Source organism: Narcine bancroftii, chromosome 2, assembly GCF_036971445.1.
Source record: "Narcine bancroftii isolate sNarBan1 chromosome 2, sNarBan1.hap1, whole genome shotgun sequence".
NCBI classification, from domain to species: Eukaryota; Metazoa; Chordata; class Chondrichthyes; order Torpediniformes; family Narcinidae; genus Narcine; species Narcine bancroftii.
The window spans coordinates 58,362,154-58,372,029 of record NC_091470.1 but is presented as its reverse complement, the minus strand read 5'-3'; positions in this window follow the sequence as shown (position 1 = coordinate 58,372,029).

The window sequence follows — 9,876 nt, the reverse complement described above, 5'->3', positions numbered from 1 at the left end:
AAGGCAATAAATAGTCAACATTTTGGGCTGTAACTTTTTATGACATATGAAGGTTTTCAGCCCAAAACAATGACTATCTATTGCTTCCTATGGATGCTGTCTGACCTGCTAAGTTCCTCCAGCATTCTACATGTTGACCTAAAATCCATCTTCAAGAATGGAGATATTTGAAAGATTCTCCCTGCTATTAGCCACAGAGAGTCATTCCCAGCCTCCTTCTCATCTCTTCTACAATTGGCATAATTGACAGAGGGTCATTTGCAAGAGATGCGACAACCACTGTACTTGGCATTTCTTTGATCCCTTAAAAATATTTGACTGTACACCATCGTCCTCTGTTTAGACTACCTGCAAAATTTAACCTCCATGTTGTGTGTACTTCATTACCATATGCAAGCCATGAACTTCATCAATAAGTCAAAAAAAGATACTCCACACCATTCATCACACGCTCTGTTCTCATTGCTGCCATCATGAAAAAGGTATAGGTGCCAGAAGATTCACATCACCAGGTTCAGGAATAGCTGCTACCCCTCCACACTCCTCAACAACAAACTCAGCCAGGGTCTCATTTAAGGACTCCTACTTGGGCACTTCATTGATTTTTTTATTCTCTCTGTATTGCAGTTTGTTTACATGTTATGTTTACTGTACTTTATTTGTTTACATATATACGATGTGTACAGTTTTTTGCAATACCAATAAGTGGACATTCTGCCTTGCTTGCTGAAAAAATAATCTCAGGGTTGTATGTGATGTCATGTATGTACTATGGCAATAAATCTGAAAAATAGTAACAGGCAAAACTGCATCATTAATACCTTTTCAATCTTTCTCAATACGATGCTGTACCTGGCCTCCCTTGAAGGGCCCAGGCCTAAAACATCAGTTATATATCTTTACATCCTATGGCTGCTGCGAGACCTGTTGAGTTCCTTCAGCATTTTTGTGTTTTCATCTACAGTACATATACTCCAATATGTTAAACAGCAGCGTGCAGCTGACATGTACTTGTGTATGTACATGTTCAGGCACCAAGCCACAAGTCATCGTAGACTCATTCACTTAAGCATGAGAATAAGCCGTACATTCAAAATCTGCAAAACAAAGTATGATCCACACACTATACAACAGTGATCTCTGACCATAAAAGACTGCAAAGAGACAATGGAAATTGTGGACCATTGCTTTCATCCCAGAAGCCACATCTCGATGAAGAAAAATTTCAATGTGTCAGCACAATATTTAGCCATTTGTGGACACGGGTGTTTCAAGATCAAGACCCAAAACTCACAGTTTACAGGGCATCTGTGATCCTTGACCTGTGGATTTTAGAGATCTAAACTACTATCAGCAAGCAATTGGGACAGATAACACCCACGCTGTCTTTACAAAATCCTCCAAATTCATTAGCAGGGTAAGTGAACTAACATCAGTGTCCTTTCCCTGTCCAACATTCCTAACATCATGACACTAATTCCATTTGGTCAACAACCATGGACAGTGCATTTATTTTCACCTCCAACACCAGACACCCCAAACAGTTCTCAAAGCCTCCTTAGAAAATAAGTAAAGCATCTGCATGGACTTGTGGGCATTTGTGGCACATGACCATTCAAAAAAGGTGCATTCAGGATGGCACTTACTATCTCTGGTCCATTCACGTGAAGCACACAGAATCCTACCATGAATGGTATCACGTCTCAAATTCCCAACTGCCAGCTTCAGAATCAAGTACATTGTGCCCCATCTGTGAAAGTCTGCAGATCGCACATTGACTTAATCAGCTAGATGTCATCTTTGATCCAAAAATTGCCCAAGAACAATAAACTCAATGTAAAATGTCATAGATATTAAACACTTTGAAAAATATTTTAATGACATTTGCACTAATTTGACAATGAACTTGTAATTTATGTGAGAAATTAAATCCACCTTCAATCACTAGATCCTCTTATGGTTCTTAATAACAAGTTTAATTTATACAAGAAAATATGTTGAAGTATTACAAAGATAATTTTGTCACTGGAAGTTTTGTTACACAGTACACAATGAAGATACTAATCACATTGAGAAAATTATCAACCCATTTTTGAACTATACTAAATGATGTTCAGCTAAATGGCTGGTTTTCCAGCATCATCCTTAGATTATTACGTTCAATGTAACAGACCTAAACACATGAACAAACTGTGGAAGATTATGGCATGAATGTAATGAACATTTGATTTTAAACATTTCCAAAGTAAATCATATGTTACAAATATATAAACTGCTGGAGGAACTCAGCAGGTTGTGTAGCATCTGTTGGGTAGGGGAAAGGAATTATTAACATTTCAAGCTGAGACCCTGCATAAAGCAGTCAGTAGTTTGTTTTTTTTTGCTCCAGATTCCAGCATTTGCAATCTCTTGTGGCTACATTTTTAACAGTTGTTATTGATGCCACAAATGTTTGATTGACTGGGTGATCAAGTAATATTCCCATAGGCTTTCAAAGTCATGACATGGATAAAAGTCCAATGATAAGAAAAATTACTATTTTAATAACATTAAAATCTTGCATATAGATTTAAAATTATTGGAATGAGTCAGCTCTGGTTGAGAGAATGGTTATGGCCAGAATTAGCTTGTATCTAAGAAAAGATCTGGATCCATTGCAATCTGGCTATTGCCATAACCATTCCACAGCAGATATAATCTCACTGGCTCTGCACCCAGCCCTGGATCACCTGGACAACAGCAATACCTAAACCAGTCTCCTTTTCGTCGATTACAGCTCAATGTTCATCACCATTGTAGGAGTTAAAATGTGTTTCATGCTCACCACTTTTCTGTTTGTAGTTTTGTTTAACATACTTTTATGCCGTCTCCTAGCATCATCTTTGCTTCAGCTAGTTTTTCTCTGCTTTTTTGGGAAATAAAGGTTTTTTTTAATTCTTTTTTTGTTGTGCAGAATAGATGGTAATCCTGACATTTTCTATTGACCATTTAACTACTTATAACAATGTTTAACAAGTTATAATAACATTAATAATGTTTAATAAACTTTGTAAAGCTCAACATTAGTATGAATTTATTTGAATGAGTCATAGACAACAAGATCCTTTTATCCTCCAAGCGACTGTAATGGAAAGTCATCACTACAACCATCATCCCCTCAGTACTGGGCCTCTGCAACCAAATCCTTGACTTCTTTATTGGAAGAATAGTCGATGCAGATCAGTAACAACATCTCCTCACTGACAATCAACACAGGTGCATCTCAAGGATATGTGCTTAGCCCACTGCTCTACTGTCTCTTCACCCATGACTGTGACTAGGCACAATTCAAATGCCATCTACAAATTTGCACAACACAATTGACAGCAGAATCACAGATGGCAATGAGGAAGCATACAGGAGATAGATCAAATGGTTGAGTGGTGTCACAACAACAACCTTGCACTCAACATCAACAAAACTAAGGAATTGATTGTGGACTTCAGAAACATAAACCGGTTCTCATCAAGGGGTCAGCAGTGGAGTAGGTAAGAAACTTCAGATTCCTGGGTGTCAACATCTCTAAAGACCTATCCTGGGGTCTCATGATGACACAATCATGAATAAAGCACATCAGCAGCTATATTTCATCAGGAGTTTCAGGAGATTTGGTATGTCACCGAAGACTTGCAAATTTCTACAGGTGTACAGTGGAGAGCATGGAATGATTGCATCATTGTCTGGTTTGGCGGTACGAATGCACAGGACAGGAACAGGCTACAGAGGGTTGTAAACTTGGCCAGCTTTATCATGGGCATTAGTTTTTCCTTCAGTAAGGATATTTTAAGAGCCAGTGCCTCAAGAAACCAGCTTCTATCATCAAGGACCCTCACCACCCAGGCTGTGCCCCTTTCTCACTGTTACTACAGGAAGGGGATAAAGAAGCCTGAAGACACCCACTCAACATTCCAAAAATAGTTTCTTCCCCTCTGCCATCAGACTTTTGAACTAACAATGAACTGATGGACACCACTTTTTTTGTTGCAATAATTATTTATTATTTTAAATCTCATATTTACAGAATTGTAATTTATAATAATTTTGTACCTTATTCTACACAATACTGTTTCCATAAAACAACAAATGTTGTGACATGTTCATGACAATTAACCTGATTTAATTTAAGTTATGGCAGAGATTGATGATTAATTTAGACAAATTATCCATGGCACCTGTAAGCTACAAGCTGTGCTATGAGTAAAATAGACTACTGTTCATGATTAAAGTACACCAATTGTGCTGTGCATAAGAACAAATAAATCTGATAGGCCCATTTTAGTGAAACAAGGAAAGGGCTTCCTGTTTTAGGATGTCAATTAAATCTGGTCACTGTGTTCCAAGAATACATGGAAGTAAAACAATGGATAGATTTATTTGGATTGGCACTTAACTCATGTTGTGAACACTTAGCAAGAATCAGCCAATATTCCAGAAATAACCAGTGGCCTAGAATGTCACATTGGCAAACTGCTTCCATTCTTTTTATTTACACACCTACACATTTGCTAAAGGAGTCAAAATGTAGTTTCTAAATGTGAGGGGAACAGAAAGTGACTGAAGTTTACAGCTTTTCTGACAGTGCAATAGAGGACATGGCACAGAAGAAATGAAAAGCAAGTATCGACAGAAATGCAGCCAAGGGGCAAGTGCTGAATTGGTTCTCTACCTCCATACACCATGATACTGAGCAAATGAACATGCTATTATCACTATAATTACTGTATAGGGACAATACTAATCTTCACCAGTCTCAGATAGTTTTCTCTGAGGCTCCTTCTCTTAGATATTTCATTGAAATGTTAGAAAACACTCTTCTCATTGTATGAAATATTCATTGAATTGCTTTCTATCAAGACTAAGAGTTCTATTTTGCTAACACATCTGCTTATATTTTGGAGATGACATTTCAGTTATTTCTATTTACCTTTTTTCATTCGAAGCACATATGCACTTGTATTTAGACTAACTATTTAGGGTCAGTCATACCATAATGAAATAGGTCAAGGGATAAGCAGATACTGCCTGCTGCTCTCTCTCTAGACTAGGAGAAATAGAACATGTTAATTGGAGATTAAAAAAATAATTAATTACATGATATATTATCTTGCCATTATCCTTGTTGTGGAAACATGGAACAACAAACTACAGAAGCTGATGAGGATTTATCCAGAACCTGAATCATGAGACTTGAGATATGAGGTCCTGAGTTTCCAGAAATGCTTGTAAGCAACAAATGCCCAGAATATTAAAGAGCAATAATTGCCAGATGAGTCTAGGGTTGCAAAGAACAACAACTGGACAGCTAAAACAAGCCTTCCCTGGAAAAGATGGTTTTGAAGGGTTTCAAGAAGAGGGAAGGAAGAGAAGAAGTGGCCAAGGGGCCCACAAGGAGCCTTCCTGCTCCACCAGGCCCACAAGCAAAAGCAAAATAATAACTCTTACCTTCCTGGCCATCTTCTGCATTTGATCCTCTTCGACTGCCATCCACTTCTTAGCACAGACATCCAATTTACCAGCCCTCTCCTGTTCACATACTGAACATCAGATCCAGCACCAACTAAGTCATTGTTTTCAGATGACACAACAGTAGTTGAACTCATTAGTAGCAGCAACAATGAGTTGCACTACAGAGAAGTAGAAAATCTCATATGGTGCCAAAATAACAACCTGAGTCACAAAGTGGACAAGATAAAGGAGATGAGTGTGGACTTCAGGAAGCTCAGGAACTACCACCTTCCGCTATACATTAATAACTTGAAAGAGTAGAGAGCACCAAGATCTTTGGAAACCACTTCAAAAGTAACCTAATTTGGATACACAATATCTCCTCTCTTGTCAGGAAGGAGAATGCTCTTCCTGAGAAGACGGAGGTGAGCAAGGCTAGTGACCACCATCCTGTTAACTTTCTACAGGAGCTCTATCGAGAGCATCCTGGCCAGTTGCATCACAGTGTGATTTGGCTGCTGCAGATAATTGGATCGGAGTTCAATCCACAGAACCATAAAAGCATCAGAGAGGATCACTGGGGTCTCCCTCTCCCCCACCACCACTCACACTCCCCCATCAATGTGACCTACTGGGATTGTTGTTTGAAGAGGGCACGCAAAATCATTGAGGACCCCTTCACCCCATACACAGCATCTTTCAGCTACTCTCATCAGGAAAGAGATACAGGAATATCAGAGGCAGAACCACCAGGCTGAGAAACAGCTTCTTCCCATGAGCAGTGAGATTGCTGAATGACTAAATGAATTGCTCATACAGTATGTATTGCATATGTATCATTTGTCTGTATATGTGTCATATCTGGTTGTGTGTTTGCATGTTTTTGCACCAAGGACAAGAGAACATGGTCTTATCATGTTGTACTTGTACAATCAAATGATAATACACTTGAACTTGAAATTGAAAATGGTAACCTGTGCATTCAAGAAAAGGTCTCTGGTTACTACCATCCAGCCATGGATATCATATGATATGCACTACAGAGAAGAAGTAGAAAATCTCATATGGTGCAAAAATATCTATAACTGAATACAGAAAGCCTTCTGTGTTATATAAATTCAAAATTGTATTCAAAATTTAAGACAAAAAGTGAGAACATATCAATATAGATGGAGCACTTTCTGGTTATATAATCCAAAAATAATCCCATACCAAAGAATTTAACTGACACAAATTGTTGACTGATCACACCAGCTCAACATGCCATTTAAATGACTGTTGCACAAAACCGCAAGTATAAACTAATTTTAAATATTAAAATTTTGGAATATCTCATTCCACATTATTATTGCATCGAATTTACACCAGTGGAACTGTACAAGTCTTTGGAAATTGATCTATCCTTATATCTTTTATTTTTCTTCTTGTTTTGCAACTATATCATAAATCTTCACAGTTCACCAATTCCTTCATCGCCAGAGTTACTACCCTGATCCAAGAATTGAATGTTCTTCATATTGCTGGATGATCAGGTTATCAGTTGGCTGCAGTTGTCGCTAAAGAACAAATGCAATGAATCCTTTCCCTCTAGTAGACAGGGAAAAGGTCAACAGTGGATAAAGTACATTTTATAACCAATAAAGATTTCACAATAAAACATTTTTAAAATGAAAAATGACTTGAGAGAATGGAATGCAGGAGAATTGCATTACTTCCATCCAAAAGATGCAAGTACAGATACATTCCGACTTGCGACCTACGGAACTTAACGTCTGCACATAAGAAATATATAAAATGTTATGTGATTTATGTTGTATTTGACAAAACTATAACAGGGATACAGGGATACAGGGCATGCAAGAGCCAAAATGTGCGGACTTATCTAGTTAGTTGGCATCCCTGGGTCCGTAGGCTGGGCACAGCCATCTTGATTACTGTGATGACGTGCGGGACCCTGCACTCGGGACAGCAGCTGTCGCTCTATCACGTCAAGCTGACGAGCATATTAGAGTTCAGTTGGTTCATACGTAACCATTGAGGGTGCAAATTCAATATTGTTAGGCCACTTAACTCTTGCGCATGCACCAACCAAACTCCAATACGTGAATCCACTGTGCATGCACCTACCAAAGAGTCGCGCATGCACACAGGAATCAAGATGTCCATGCCTAGCCTACAGACCCTAGGACACCGACTAACAACACAAGCACGCAATTCCAATATATATCCATTCCAATATGTGACTGATCATCAGAACAGAACATGGATGTACGTCAGGGAGTACCTGCACTGAGTTTAGATTACGGTTGGCAATGATGGAGGTGGGGAAGGGGTACTGTCAGCGCGGATTAACTATTAGGCTGAGTAGGCTGAAGCCTAGGGGCCTGGAAGGAAAGTTGGCCCATCACAACCGTCACAGGGTGCAGTGCTGGCAGAATTCTTAACACGGGGCTCAGCAAGAGAGATGTCAGTGTTTTTACGCACAATGCAAAGTGGTGCAGAAACTGTTCTAACTCACCCACCTGAAAAAGAATACGTGAACTGCAACTAAACCATGTGATCTCCCGTAATGACTTCATCATGCACAGTGCCCACCCACTCATCCCTGCTCCCCCTCTTCCACCAATGCTCGACTTCAGAAACCTATCATTCTCTTGTCCCGCCTCCAGGCCAATTGCCACTACGTGTCCCAAGATCCCCATCAGATTCGGCAATGAAAACTATAAATCATGCTCACTCAAACCTATGTTCTGGGCACCCTGAGGGGGAGGGGGACCACATTTCTTTTTCAAAGTAAAAGCACAAAAATGTTGTAGGAACTCAGCAGGTTTCATAACGTCCACAGGAGGTAAAGACTCTTAACTATCACTATATTTCTTTGGAGCTGAAGGTTTTTTAAAAAAAAGAGTCTCCCTTCTCCTGGTTTATTTTGTATCAAGACTTTTTTTTAAAAGAACTGATTTTATTTAATCTTTTGTAACTAACAGACCTTCCAAATTCTGTAAGGTAAAGTTTTGTTGATTTTAATGAAGTTTGATGCTGGACATTTTGGCACTAACAGTTAGGCTACAACAATTTATTTACTTATTATATATATTATGAAGCGAGGAGTAGTGCTTTGGGCTGTCGTGTGGGACCCTGCACTCGGGACAGCAGCTGTCGCTCTATCACGTCAAGCTGACCAGCACAGGGAGGAGTCACGTGATGGAGTAGTGGCCGGACGGTGAACTCCAGCCCTCTCCAGAAAAGTTGCGCATGAAAAAAAACACACCGACGGGAGGGGTGACCAGCTGGGGAGTCGATCTCCACAACCGGCAACGACAGCTGCAGAACACCTGCAGCAAGAAGAGAACACAGAAGGCAACGGAAACAAGAAAGAAGAGAAGAAAAGGGCAACAAAGAAACAACAGATGGCCAACCTAGAGGAAGAAGAAGAGGAAGAGGAAGAGTACAGTGAAATAGAAGAAGAAGGGAAAGGCAAGATAAAGGTTTTACTTTCTCTTATTAAAGAATACATGGAGACATTTAAAGAATGGCACACACAGGAATTTAATGATTTAAGAAGAAGAATAAACAACACAGAAGAGAAAATGAATAAAATAGATATGACCTTAACAGAAATGGGAAAGAAAATGGACAAGATGGAAGAGCGGGCAGTAGCAGCAGAAATGGAGGTAGAGGACTTAAAAAAGAAATTAGAGGAATCTAATAAAAAAGTTATAGAGACACAAGAACTGTTAGCTCAGAAAATAGATATAATGGAAAATTATAACAGAAGAAATAACATAAAGATAGTGGGCCTTAAGGAAGATGAAGAAGGCAAGAATATGAGGGAGTTTATAAAAGTTTACACAGATTATAAGATAATAGCTAAACTATTAGCAAACAGATTAGCAGAGCAGGTACCGAAAATGGTAAATTTAGACCAAACTGGATTTATCAACAAAAGACGCACAACAGACAATATTTGTAAATGTATTAACTTAATTCATGCAGTAGAAGGAAATAAAGCACCTGCAGTAGCAGTTGCTTTAGACGCAGAGAAGGCCTTCGACAGAGTAGAATGGAATTATTTGTTCAAAGTATTGCAAAAATTCAGTTTACCGGAGAAGTATATTAATTGGATTAAAGCATTATATAAGGGACCGTTAGCGAAAGTGACAGTAAATGGACATGTATCAAAGCAATTTAATTTAAGCAGGTCAACGCGGCAGGGATGCCCACTATCACCTTTATTGTTTGCGTTAGCTATAGAACCACTAGCAGAATTGATAAGAATAGATAATAATATAAAAGGAATAAAAATAAAAGACAAGGAATATAAAATCAGTCTATTTGCGGATGATGTTATAGTGTACTTAACAGAACCAGAACTATCAATAAAAGAATTAT